The sequence below is a fragment of the Phyllopteryx taeniolatus genome, chromosome 9, assembly GCF_024500385.1.
Source record: "Phyllopteryx taeniolatus isolate TA_2022b chromosome 9, UOR_Ptae_1.2, whole genome shotgun sequence".
NCBI classification, from domain to species: Eukaryota; Metazoa; Chordata; class Actinopteri; order Syngnathiformes; family Syngnathidae; genus Phyllopteryx; species Phyllopteryx taeniolatus.
In genome coordinates, this window is record NC_084510.1 from 2218370 (window position 1) to 2233311 (window position 14942).

The 14942-nt window shown below is 41.9% G+C and overlaps 1 protein-coding gene across 3 annotated transcripts in view; it reads right to left on the minus strand.

Moving 5' to 3' along the window:
- The window catches only part of fhit (fragile histidine triad diadenosine triphosphatase), a 346540-nt gene extending 335723 nt beyond the window's left edge, over nucleotides 1–10817 (minus strand). Inside the window, exon 1 of one of the 3 annotated variants that reach the window (XM_061784847.1) lies at nucleotides 10696–10736. The gene's annotated coding sequence lies outside the window, so the exon portion shown is untranslated. Of the gene's footprint in view, nucleotides 1–10695 lie in introns of all 3 variants that reach the window. The other 2 variants (XM_061784848.1, XM_061784846.1) reach the window with 2 other exon arrangements.
- Nucleotides 10818–14942: the final 4125 nt, after the last annotated feature.

The window sequence follows — 14942 nt, forward strand, 5'->3', positions numbered from 1 at the left end:
ACCCAAGGTCTCCTGGTAGATAATGGAATTCATGGTACCTTGCACATGCCGGAGATTCCCTGTACCTGAAGAAGTAAAACAGCCCCAGAGCATGACTGACCCCCCACCATGCTTCACAGTAGGCAAGGCTTTTTATTCTTTATAGGCGTCGTTCTTCCTTCTCCAGACAAATCATTGATCCATAGGCCCAAAGAGTTCCAATCTTGTCTTGTCGCGCCAGAGAACAGCATCCCTAAACCTTCCTGGTATGGCCACATGGATTTTGGCATACTGGAGTCGACTCTTCTTGTGCTTGGGAGTCACCGGGGGGTGGGCCTGGGAGTTCTGGCATGGAGGCCTTCATCTCATAGTGTGCATCTTATTGTCTTGGCTGAAACCTGAGCACCTCCCTCTGACAAGTTCTGTTGCAGTTCCTCAGCTGTCATCCGGAGATTTATCTCCACCTTTTGTTTCAGCTACTGGACAGCAGTCGCCAACAGAATCCTCTTTCTGCCGTGCCTTAGTAGTGTTTCCACTGTGCTTTTTGGTTTATACTTGTGAATTATTCTTCCAATTGTGTCTCTTGAAATGTTTGTCTTCGTCATCTTTTTATATAGATATCCATGATTATGAAGAGAAATTACCTCCATTACCTCTTTGACCATTCCCTGGACTTCACCATGTTGCAAACACATCATTAACTATCTGGAAGGAGCAGAGTATCACACTCCTTTTAAATATGCTTAATTGTTGGCCATTATGGTTTTGTTCACATCTCCAGGTGTTTTTGACACCTGATTGAAACCTCTAGTGGCAATCTTTCAGGTGTTGAATAATATTGTCAGTGAGTAAATCACAAAAAGGACATTTGTTGGTATATTACAAAAAATATTATTGTAATTTGAGTTGCGTTTGTTGAAAGATAAAAAATATATATACAGTGTTCCCTCGCCACTTCGCGCTTCACGTTTTGCAGCTTCAGTGCTTCGCGGGTTTTTTGCAAAATATTCATAAAAAAAAAGAAAAAAATTCATAAGAAAAAAATACAGCCATATAAGCAGCCATATTGCGGAAAGACGCATTGTTTCATGTTGATGCACGAGAGAGAAGGTTTCCCTGCATGCCAACAAAGAGAAGAGTTGACTCAGAGACTTTGTACATGCCTGTACTGTGCTGTCCATGCCACGGGCACTCATACAAGACGCGTGATTGGTTCCCGGCGCCTCTCCTCCTCCACCAACGCAAGCCTTCGCCTCTCTCAGAAGGCAATGTTGATGAATGTTAATTACTGTATAAGGTTTTAGAATTAAAGATTTAAGGAAATACGTGTACTGTTGTAATCTTTATCGCAAATATGTAAAGTATAAATACTGTTTACATATTTTAAACATTCTGGTACCCACATACACGAGTGGGTCCCGGGGGGGGGGGGGGGGGGGGGGGGGGGGCAAATCCTACTTCGCGGTTTTTCACCTTTCGCGGGGGATTCTGGTCCCCATTAACCGCAAAAAACGAGGGATCACTGTATGTGAATCTTGCTAAAACACTTACAAACTTACAGTATTCATCTCATTTTAATGTCAAATTTTCTTTAGATTGAAATTTAGAAGACATCATCTTGACACAAATAAAACAAAGAAGCATGATTTTAACTGATTATATCTGATTGTTTTGTGTTAGGGGGTAACAGATCCAAACATTTTAGAATTAATTTATAATTTTTTTGCTGTTAATATTGCATTTTATACTACTGCTGTGTCATACCTTTGTTGCTCCTCATAGCCGTTATGTTTTCAGGGCCATTTGTTTGTGCCCTTAGACACCTAACTATTTCCCATTACATTTTTGTGAAATTTCTGGATTATCACCTTCTACTTTTGTTCACATTGGGTGCAAAGCATTTTCAACATTTGACTTAATTTGAATCGTGCATGATTTCAAAGTTCCGAAAGGTCTATGACACACCGGGTTGACGGCCACGCCCACTTCGGATGCCAGCACTGACAGTGCACGGACTTATGCCACGGTGCGCGGACCACACATCATGTCCCGCTGATTCTAGCCACAAGGAATAACATCCAGTCCAACAATGAAACAACACCCGGATTTCTCGAATACCACCAATTAAGAACTTAAGAACCAGAACCTGCATCACCAAATCAACAAGACCCGTAAGCAACCAAAAAAAAAAAAACACTCTCGCACAAAGACATTACACTTCTGCATTTCCATTTCAAGTTTCAGAACGGCCTGGCCCCGCTCTGCCCCGGCCTCGCTTGGCCTGGCCTGGCCTCCGTTGCTTTTCCATTAGAACAGGCATCAATCAAAAGTGGGAGGGATTGGAGCGGGATCAAAAAGATGGTGACACGCTCGTTTCTGGTCGCTCGTTCCATCTCGCTGCATTTCATCTTCTGACAATATGGACAAAAATACCCACAACTCCTCAGTCAACCACAGAACAAAAGCTGCTTTAAGCCTGTGGTACACTGCTCGACGTGGTCAAACCCGACTGGACCGGACCCTCGTGTAGAGTTGCCGATACACCGCTGCACATGAGTGATTCAGAAGTGGATGCCCGGCAAGCCTGTATAGTTGTTTGATGCTGTATATTCAGTTGTTATCTTGTACATTATCACATTCCTTAAGCCATAAAAAGATAGATTAATAGTTAAGGAAGCAGCAGGTTGCTAAAGAGAGAGGGTTTTGGTGAGAATAAAAGCGAGAGTATGGATATTTGATTGGAGGCTCGCTGGTTCCATTCATTAGAACATACCCAGTGTGTACGTACGTTTGCGTACATTCTGGTCACAAGCTTTGCGTTTCCATCCACAGGTACATTATATATTATAAACAGTTAAGTATTTATGTAAAATAATATTTGATGGTTTATATACAATGTATATGGTTTGATGCCTGCTAAACCCGGAAATGTGTTTTCCCCGTGAGGGAAAGCTTATCTGCGGCTACATTAAGACGGTAATTCAAATTTTTAAGAACCAGTGGCAGACTGACCGGCCACTCATGAAAACAGTTGCCTAATCACGCACACTGCTCATCAAAATGCCCATCAATGGGCAAAATTGGGAATCCCTCACAAAGGTTCTCGAGAACATCAGGCAGAGCTTGATAAAGCAAACTGCACAAGCAAACTGCAACAGGTCTTGATTTATAACCAGATAAATGACTGTTGCAATATTTTTAAATCCCAGATCCAGAACATTGTGGACAAGCTTATAAAATTATTAAACAAAAAAAACAAAAAAAAGCAGAAAGGTCCAACAACTCCCATGGGTAACTGACAGCATCTGACAATAATGAAAAAGAAGGATCATGCACTAAAAGTCTCTCTGAAGAGTAAAAATAACTTCTGAAATCAGGTGCTGAATGAAATGCAAACAGCCAGAGCAAATTATTACACAAACGTTCTGTCCGATAAAAAAAGGAATGGGAAAAACATTTGAAAGCAGTTGCATTGCTTGATAAATCCTAATGCAGGCAGAGATTTCAAATACGAACTTCAAACGTCAGGAAAAAATATTTCAGAATATGAGCAGGTGGCCATAATATTCAGTTTTTTTTATTTAATCTGTGGAAGAATTAGCATCAAAGTTTACTCCAATCAAAAACAGATTTAGAAACGGTAATGTCAAATGATGCAGATTTATTTGAGATAAGAGAGGTTGACACAGCCACTGTTGTAAAGGCTATAAATAAGTTGAACAACTCGAATGCCAAGGACGTACAATCTAGATGTCGCTTTTCTAAAAAAGCACATTCATATCCTGGTGAACCCTCTCACTCGTGTCATCAAGACTTCACTAAGAACTGGTCAACGGCTACAGGACTATTATTAGAACAGGTTAAAAAAATTACTTGACAAAGGCAAGAAAGTTGGTTAAGTGTTACTTGATTTAATAAAACGCTTTGAGACAGTCAATCATAACCTCCTCATATCGAAGGAGCATTTAGTATTCTGGTTTCAGTCATATTTACAGACTCGAGAACTGTGTCGTCATCAATAACTGCAAATCATACTTTCAGAAATACAAACAGGAATTCCCCAATGGCCCCATTCTCTTTTTTTTTTTTTTTGTCCTGTTCGGCTGTTAGGTCAAGCAGAATGACGGACCCGTTTCCCTTTTAATGCCGGAACAGTTTTACCGTGTCACAGTGGAGTTTTTAAGATGCCGCTGTGGTTTCTTAGTATTATAATTGATATTTATTGAGAATCAGAGTCGATCAGTCGAACAGAACAAAGTTTCTCGAGGGGAGTAAGAGACGAAGAGAAAAGACAAAGCACTGATTGTAAACAGGATGAGAAAAGTAAATCATTACATATCTAGAACAATGAAACATTAGATATGAGTGTTGTATAGGGCAGTAGTGGTATACCCTGTGAGGGAAGGACAGGAGAAGAAGCATGCAGGAGAAGGGTCGTGAACCTGGCTGTACAACTGAAGTGTGGTGGGAGTGACTGTGTAAATTGTGAGTGAGAGGATACCCAAGCAATTCGCATATTCATGAGTTATTTGTTGCAATAAGTGATTGGCCCCACAAGCCATTCTCTTTAGTCTATACATCAATAACCTCCCGGATATCTGTCCAGAAGTCAGTTTGCAAATGTATGCTGACAATATAGTTGTTCAAGTCTCTGGTAAAGATAACACTACAATCAGTGAAAACCTGACACAAAGCCTGAAAAACATTTCCACCTGGCTAAAAGTGTCCTGCCTAACTCTTAACAACAAGAAAACCAAGTGTATTTGTTTTCTCATCAAAAAATAAATAAATAAAATACATAAACCCAGGTAACCTCCTTTATGTTCAAATAAATGGGGAACTCATTGACCAGGTACCAGAGGAGAATATTTAGGAATAATTCTAGACTCAGTTAAATTTCAAAAAGAAACTTAAAAAAACTGTGTAAAACAGTCAGATCAAACATTTATTGTTTCAAGATAATAAGAAAATGCCTAACCCCGGAGTATATACACGTTTTTGAATTCTCACCTGTCCTATGGAGCCATTATCTGGTCACAGACTAGTCAGATTACACTCAAACCAATCGAGCACCTTTACAACCGTGTAGTGTTTGACCAAAAACCTATTAGATTTCACCATTTTAACATGTTATCGAAGCACAACTTTTTATCCTTCTCTAATGTTATTAATTTTAGCATTCTCAAACTATTTCTTAAATGTGGTCATGGTTTGGCTCCAAAATCTTTGAGCAGCTGGATCAGTAAACTGCAGAGCTCTCGCAGGTCAACCAGAGCAGCCTCATCTGGAGACTATAAAGTGCCATTTCGCTCAAACAGCTTTTTCTCTGAAGGATTCTAAGCTATGGAATTTGATCCCCGTCAATATAAAATGTGTAACAAAACTCAGCATCTTCAAAAATAAACTCAATCCTGGATGCTTCAGCATCAGAACTGCACTCATTTGTAATGTGTCTTCATGCCTAGCATTGTACATATCGCTGCGTCTTTTGTTTTCTGTAATTTCTTTTCCTCTCTCTCTCTCTCTCTCTCTCTTTTGTGTGTATGTATTGGATTTTGTATTTATGAAAAGCCCTTCCAGGGACAAGTGCTGTGAATTAGCTCCAGCTATAAGCACTATGATACCGTAAATGCATTGGGAGGCTGTTAGTTATTCAATTTATTTTTTTTGTATACTGTATGTCCCTATTGAAATAAACCTACGGTATTCATTAATTCAACAAAGCCGATGCAGGGTGTATCTTTTGAGTGTGGATTCAAATTAGGTTTTGTTTTTATATTTTGATGAAGGTCTGCAGGATGCTGAAAAACGTAATTTGTAAAAATTCCAAATACAACGCATGCATCTAACATTCCAATCCTTATCATTAAAATACACCAAATTGCCAAAACTATATGCTCACCTGCCTTTACTCACAAATGAATTTAAGTGGCATCCAATTCCTAATCCATAGGATTCAATATGACATCGGTCCACCCTTTGCAGCTACAACAGCTTCAACTGTTCTGGGAAGGCTGTCCACAAGGTTCAGGAGTGTGTTTCTGGAAATGTTTGACCATTCTTTCAGAAGCGCATTTGTGAGGTCACACACTGATGTTGGACAAGGAGGCCCGGCTCTCAGTCTCCGCTCTAATTCATCCCAAATGTGTTCTATCGGGTTGAGGTCAGGACTCTGTGCAGGCCAGTCAAGTTCATCCACACCAGACTCTGTCATCCATGTCTTTATGGACCTTGCTTTGTGCACTGGTGCACATTCATGTTGGAAGAGGAAGGGGTCAGCTCCAAACTGTTCCCACAAAATTAGGAGCATGGAATTGTCCTACATCTCTTGATATGATGAATTATTCACAGTTCCTTTCACTGGAACTAAGGGGTAAAGCTCAGCTCCTGAAAAACAACCCCACCCCATACTACCCCCTCTACCAAACTTTACACTTGCCACAGTGCAGTCAGAAAAGTACCATTCCCCTGGCAACTGCCAAAGCCATCAGATTGACAAATGGAGACGAGTGATTCGTCACTCAAGTGAACACGTTTCCACTGCTCTAGAGTCCAGTGATGGCGTGTTTTACACCACTGCATCTGACACTTTATATTTCACTTTGTGATGTATCGCTTGGATGCAGCTGCTCGGCCATGGAAACACATTCCATGAAGCTCCCTGCGCACTGTTCTTGAGCTAATCTTAAGGCCACATGAAGTTTGGAGGTCCGTAGCAATTGACTCAGCAGAAAGTCAGTGACCTCTTTGCACTCAGCATCCGCTGACACCACTCCATCAGTTTACTGGCTGAGTTGCTGTCAGTCCCAAAAGCATTCATGTTCTTATAATACGGCTGACAGTCGACTATGGAATATTTAGGAGCAAGGAAATTTCACGACTGGACTTTTTGCACAGGTGGCTTCCCATCACAGCTCCACGCTGGAATTCACCGAACTCCTGAGAGCGACCCATTCTTTCACAAATCTTTGTAAAAACTGTACACGGCTAGGTCCTTGATTGTATGCATATGTGCCCATGGATTGGATTGGAACACCTGATTATTTGGATGGGTGAGCGATACTTTTGGCAATATAGTGTATCACATAGCAACAAACTTCATTTTCCACTTTCCAAAGGATACAATCTGTGTATGCATTTGAATTTAACATTTAAATTTGGAGATAAATGAATATGTATGCTAACTAAGACGAGATGTTAAAATCCCTTAATAGGTCAGCACAATGGTGCTGATGAAGATGTCCTCTTGGGTGAGGTAGGTTTGGGGCAAGACCACCTGGTGCCTCCAATACGACACATCAGTTGTGCAACCTGGCCTCATTGGGTGTTTCAGCCTTTTATTATAATACACCCTCAGCCGGGGACGGACCATTGCAAGCTGATTAGAACTGGATGTGTGTTCCACTGGAGGCTCCCTGAGGTCACTTGGTAGCCCAAACTGTCTCCTTCCCCTTCAGCCACAGCCAGTGACAGTTGTGAGCTCTTTGATGGTCTTCCGCTGAGCCTGACCTCTGATTCCAACCTCTTTTAGTATCCTTGAGTTGGAACTAGCAACAAAGCCCATGCAGCCCACCTCCACTGGCCGGACATATACTTTCCATCCCCGGTCCTCTGCTTCGGCAGCCAAGTTTGCATATCGCAACTTTTCTTTTCGAATGCCTCATCGATGGCTTCCTCCCAGGAGACTGTCAGCTCCACAATGAAGACAAGTCGGCAGGATGTGGACCAAAAGACCAGGTCTGGGCGCAGGGTGGTCGCTGCAATTTCGGGTGGGAAGAGGAGCCTCTGGCTCAAGTCTACCCGCATTTCCCAGTCCCAGGCTGCATCTAGTGGGCATGAGTCTAGAGGCGAACGGTTGGTTGGCCGTTTACCCCTTCCTGGATGAAGGATGTTGGTTGTCGGAAGGTAATCTGGGCTTCTTGGGCCATGGCGTTGGTAGATACCCTTTTATTCACCAATGCAGCAGCCAGGCACATCAGCACCTGGTTGTGGCGCCGGGTGTATGTCTTGAGTAAGGCTGGTCTTTCAACCCAACAGTATGTGTTTCAGGGTTGCTGGGATCCTCTCCAAACCAAAGATGTAGGTTGGTTGGAGAGGGCAGGACATCATATGTGGCTCTGATGGTAAAGCTCAGCATATTGGACTCCATGTTCCACAGCTCGCTCCAAGTGATCTTTCTCCTCTCCACGCCATTCCACCTCATCCAGCAGCCTTATTTGGCTTGGGACACAGCACTGGCACACCATTCGACTTCTTCCTGGTGGCCCTACACCTCCACCAACAGGCACGTTCAGCTGGAGTAGCCGTCTGTCATGTGGGTGTAGTTGCTACCAACCCTAGGCAATGTTGAGCTTGATTGTCTCAGAATAGACTTTGCCTGTGCCACTGCTGCACTTGGCTTCCACCTCCTTCCTGTGGCTAAGGTGGGAGCAACACCTCTGACAAAGGGGTTGTGAGATTCTGTGAGGGTCATTTCAAGCCTTGCTTTAGAGTATTTGTACTACTCCACCAGGCTTGAGATTGGAAGAGCGGGGGGCTCAATTGCTGTACAGGCCTATGCTGCTGAGGCTTCTGGGTAATCCAAGCCACTTCCTCACCTGCACATTCACCAATCACTCCAGATGCTTGGCGTGGGTTAAGGTGACCTCATAGATGGAGATTGGCCACATGAGGCGGGGCAGGAGTCTGAACTGGAAGCACCAGAGCTTCATCTTCCCTGTGAGGGCAGTGCGGTTAATCTGCTTGAGGCCATTGATGCAATCATGCCTGAGTTGTTCCACCTGTTCGGCATCTTTGAGGTCTGGATTGTACCACCGACCAAGGCTTTTGATTGGCCTCTCCCGGATTGTTGGTATTGTTTCCCCATTGATATGACACCTCACATTGGCGAGCTGGCCCATGACAATGGAGATACTGCAGGATTTGCTGGGTTCAATCTCCATTCGTGCCCATTTGATGTTTCCCTGGAGTCTGTCCAGCAGGCGTTTGGTGCATGCGTTGTTTGTTGTTGTGGTCATGTCCTCCAGATACGCCCTGATCGGAGGATTAACTCCATTGCCATGATGAAGGCCAGTGGGGAGATAGTGCAGTCTGCCATTAAGCCAAGTGCTGCCAGGCAGTTGTACTAGTCTGAGTTGAAATGCAGAACAGGAGGTCCTGGAAATAGGCTTTGACCAGCCCTGTGATGCCCTCTGGGACTTGGAAAAAAAGTTGACAGAGGCCCAGTACCTCATGAGGCACTGACCCGAAGGCATTGGCAAGATCTAAGAAAACCACATGCAGATCTTTCTTTTCCTTCGTGGCCATTCATACCTGGTGCCAGATGACATTCAACTGTCCAGTACAGTTACCTATACTGACGCTGGTAAGTGTTCGCGTTTGAATATAAAGATGATTCCACCATAAATACCTGACATCCCAGAGATGATTATTAACATAATACATTAATAAATAATCTATTGTTTACTAAAATGATACATAATGCAAAACATAGTACAGTATGTTTCAATAGTCTATTAACAGATAAGTGCTACATTATTTGTACTGACTGATATATCAAAATGTCACATTATATTAAAACATCAAACTGATGTGTTGCTATTTACAACATAATCTGACATATTGAAGGTCATTAACTATAAATACTCTCACTTGCCAGCGAGCTACAAAACATTAAAAATGAATAACAGCTGGTGAAAGTATTATCACATCATTTATTCAATCTGAGGGTACAGTGCAATTTATCATAAGGGAATGTTCTACTATATTGCATCAAACTGATCTGAATGCCCGTGTATATTTGGAAAGGTCACCCTTGTGCCCTCCTCAAATTTACTAGCCTTTGAGTAACTTTTGGGCAAAAAAATAAACTACACGTACATACAGTAGAAACAATGTGTCATAAAATCATCCTACATCATTTATTTTGGTAGAAGACTGGTTAGCACATCTGCCTCAAAGTTCTGAGGACTGGGGTTCAAATTTCTCTGGGTACTCCGGTTTCCTCCCACATCCCAAAAACATGCACGGTAGGTTGATTGAAGACAAATTGCCCGTGGGTGTGAATGTGAGTGTGAATAGTTGTTTGTTTATATGTGCCTTGCGATTGGCTGGCGACCAGTTCAGGGTGTACCCCGCCTCTTGCCCGAAGATAGCTGGGATAGGCTCCAGCACGCCCGCGACCCGAGTGAGGATAAGTGGTACAGAAAATGGATGGATCATTTATTTTTGCTTGAATTCCCCAGTGAACTTAAAACGCAAAATCATGCAAAAACTTCCATATTCAGACGTGCCTGCATTAATATTTGGATGTATTTCCAAAATACTCCTTTAGTACAACTTTGTAGCCAAAAAAATGGCTTGCTTGTCATCCATCTGCCACTGCATTTCGAGTGATAGGTTGATATAAGCAATGAGCTAGCGACTTTGGCAGAGTAGGAAACTGTGTTTGAAATCAAAATAAAGGATTGGGCAGTGTCTTGTTAATAGCGACCGACAGCACCGATAAAAGATGGGTACATTTAAAAGGGCAGGCATGTCTGCAAAGCTGCGTGACCTCGCAGCATAAAATAATACGCCTACAGCGCGTTCGATTGGTGTCAGCAGTTAAAATATTAGAACACAACACAAACACAATTAAGAGCTATAAACACTGTGAATTGCACATGCAAATCGACGTTACTTCAACTGGTTAACGCTCATGTGTTTCACACTCACCGAATCCGGAAACGATGGCGCTCAGCGTTGCATTGTGGGTAATGAAGTTTTGATCGCGCGGATTTGCTTTGAAACTCCGATCATTGCATAGTTGGAAAAACTACAAACTCCATGAGTCAAAGTAAAGGTCATGTGAAAAATCGGAAGTTAACCCTGAGACGAGGGCGTCCGAACCATGAAATTTGTATTCGGTGATCCAAATAATGCGTGATTTGATGTATATAAATAAAATAGTATTATTAAACAGCACGTTATTATTTTGCTATTTTTTGATACACATGAAGTATTTTTTTGACCAAATCTACCAATGACCTGGCCCATTTGTCCATTCAAAAATTCAATGTGGCCCTGGAAGACAAAAAGCTTACTCACCCCGTCAAATTTGATGTCAATTTGGTTTCCGAAAGTGATGTGGATCGAACACATATCCCATTACGGCCCTTATAGAAAGGCTGAGTACAAATCTAATGTTAACCTTTTTGTGTGTGTGTTTTCTATTGATATAGACAAATCGATGACACACATAGGTAAACAGTGTTAAATTAAGATGTTTTCAATATTAAATAAACATTGACTTTATGATTAAATGTCAATTCGTATTAATGGCATTGAAGTTGCTTTGACTGTCTGAATCATGTTCTTATACACTTTCAAACTTACAGTCCTTACAGACTTTTCTTCAAGAAAATTTAACAAGCTCATAGTAGACTACCCCCGCTGCTCCTGCTGATTCCCAAGTTTCACGCTTGCATTCGCTTTCTCGCACAATCACAAGCAATACACACACGCACGCTCACACACACATATAGACACAAAATCTATATATTGTATCATTGCGTATTTGTTTATAAATTAGTTTTTTGTATCCTTATTTTCGTTTGGGCCTCTTGGACCAGATCAACATTGTAAATAAGAAACTGTTAATGATCTGGATAAATCAAGGTAACCAAAAAAAAAAAATAATAATAATTAAACTTCTAAGTAGTCACTGATGGTAGTGGGTAGATGAGCCTGAGTTCAGTGCAGACAGTGTGGGTTCATTTGCCAATCAGTGACAGTGTGAATGTGAGTGTGATTGGTTGTCCGTCTCGATTTGTGCCCTGCAAGTGCAGGTCAGGGTGCGGTCAGCCTTTCCCCCCGAGGTCAGTTGGGATAGGTTGGTATCCCTGCACAGGATAAAAAGTATTGGAAATGGATGGAAGGATGCTTTCCGGGTCACGGTGGTCTTTGCAGTGGCATCCTCTGTGGCCGCGGATAGCGACACCTCTCGGTGTGGATGATTCCCACAGTCCTTTCCTCACTTGGATCCTCAATGCCTTGCCATGTATATGCACTAATAAACAATGTCTGCTGTGTGCGTGTGTATGTGCGGGTTTGCATGTTCATGTGGGTGTGTTTTGTGTTCAAATATGAGGGTGGGAGGAGTGGGTGTACTTCTTGTATACATTTTTGGGACTTTGTTGCATTTTAATGTATGAAAAGTGCAATATAAATACATTTGCTTGATTGATTGATTTTAAGCATGCGTTTCAGTCGGCTTGATTTTAAGCATGCTTTTCAGATGCTGGATTATGAAAATCTGATGTTATTAAACCTATATTCCTATATGCTGCATTTTAATTTAAAATGTCGGTAAATGTTAAATCATGCATCAAATAGTAATGTATTGAAACTTCCATGTTAAATAGTCCCTCAATTGCTTCTCTTTCCTTCGCTGCTGCAGCAGTGTTACTTGTTTTTTATTTATTTATGAATTTTTTAACAAAATATATCTTCTTATACATAAGGTGGCTGGGCATCTGGTTTGGAGGCCTGCTGGACACCTCCCTGGTGAGGTGTTCTGGGCACGTCCCACTGGCAGGAGGCCCTGGGGACGACCCAGGACACACTGGAGAGACTACGTCTCCCGGCTGACCTGGGAACGTCTCAGGATCGCCCCGGAAGAGTTGGACGAAGTGGCAGGGGGAGAGGGAAGTCTGTGCTTCCCTGCTGAAGCTGCTGTCCCGTGACCTGAGCCTGGATAAGCGGAAGAAAATGGATACATGGATATATATTTTCATATCACCCATTTTCAAGGAGGAAGCAAGTAACTTGACAAGTTTCCATTGGTTTCCATTTATTATAAGAATAAGAATATAAGATATATATATGATTATGATATATATATATATATATATATGATTTGAAGAACACTCTTCTTTCATCTCGCTCCATCAAGCTAACTCAATTTCAATTTGACCTTTTCAATACCAGGTACAGTATTGAGATCAGGGGCATATACAGTGCCACGAAAAAGTAATTTGTCCCCTTCTCAAATTCTCATTGTTTTGCGATTGTGCTCTTTAGCAGAAAATCCTGCCATCAGTTTGTGACCTCCATCTAAAGCGCCAGATAGCTTTGAATCGTCAACCACTGGACGCTGTTTCAGGTTCATGTTTGTGCTCCAAAGAGGAGGTTTTGTTCATTAATTTAGCTCTCTACACTAAAAAAAAAAAAAATTACTCATTGGATGAACACAAATACATTTTGGGCAGGTTTTCCATCCATTTTATTTGTGTAACTCCAACTCCAATTTAGTAGTCCCGTGTAATTTGAAAGAATTGAGTCAGCCAAACCCATTTTCATCAAATATAGCCAAAGTAAAACAAGTACACTAAGTGGTCTAAATCGATTCACATGAGTCCAACTCAAATTACTACAATTAGTCTAAAATAAATTATTTTTGCTCTTACTAGAAATGCCCCATAAATGACCCGCCTTGCATTCATTACGGCGACCTTTGATAAGTGAATAAAGCACAAACGTCACGAAACTTTCAATTTATACATACGTTCAACAGAATCCGCGGCTCTTTCCTGTCCTCTCTCATCTTGTCCTATTGGTTAGCTTAGCCCAACCTTGCAGCTTTAAAACACGGGTATATACATATTCTCGAATAAACCTATATTTGTCCACCACCACTACTCAGGCGCCTCCATGGACCTCTGGATACAGTGCCATGAAAAGATTTTGGCCCCCTTCTAAAATTATAATTTGTTTGCATATTTTCCCCGATCCGCCTGTGTGGAGTTTGCATGTTCTCCCCGTGCCTGCGTGGGTTTTCTCCGGGCACTCCGGTTTCCTCCCACATCCCAAAAACATGCATTAATTGGAGACTCTAAATTGCCCGTAGGTGTGACTGTGAGTGCGAATGGTTGTTTGTTTGTATGTGCCCTGCGGTTGGCTGGCAACCAGTTCAGGGTGTACCCTGCCTCCTGCCCGATGACAGCTGGGATAGGCTCCAGCACGCCCGCGACCCGAGTGAGGAGAAGCGGCTCAGAAAATGGATGGATGGATGGATTTTCCCCGATTGAATATTTAAGATCATCAAACAAAAAGGTAAATATCAGACAAATATAAACTAAGTAAACATAAAATACTGTTTTTAAATGATGATTTTATTTATGAAGGGAATTAAGTGAGTTATGGAATCTTGAATTATGCTCTTTACCAGAAAATCCTGAAGAAGAATATTTGGCCATTAGTCTGTGACCTCAAGCGGAAGCGCACTTGGGTTCTGCAGCAGGAAAACTATCCAAAACACACTAGTAATCTGAATGGCTTTGGTCCTCTGCCCACCTGAACTCTGAACTCTGAACTCTGAATTTTGACGCCCCACATACATTTACAGGCATACTCTCACACACACACTCACACACACACACACACACACACACCAGAATCGGGGTCGCACCAGCCACTTTAGCAGCATCTCATTTATGTATGTCTTATTTCTCTGACCTTGACTATGTTGCACACGTCACCTGATCTTTCATATTGCACATTCAATTAATACTTTTTGTACTGTATATACCATAGTTTTATTTAGCTTTTTATATTGATGTTATTGTTTGTACTGTCTTTGTCGCACCGCGGGCCTTTGAGTACAGTAATTTCAATCCTCTGTATGTATTACGCATATTGAAGAATTGACAATAAAAGCACCTTGACCTTGACCTTAAAAACTAAACAAAATGAAGGGTTTGAAGCAGCCTCGTCAAAGTTCAGACTTGAATCCGATTGAAATGCTGTGCCATGACCTTAAAGAGGCTGTTCATGCTTGACAACCCTCCACTGTTCCTGAATTAAAACAATTCTGCAAGGAAGAGTGGACCGAAATATCTCCACAGAGATGTGAAAGACTCATAGCGAGTTATTGAAAACACTTGAGTTCAGTTGTTGCTACTGTGTGGCCCAACCAGTTGTTG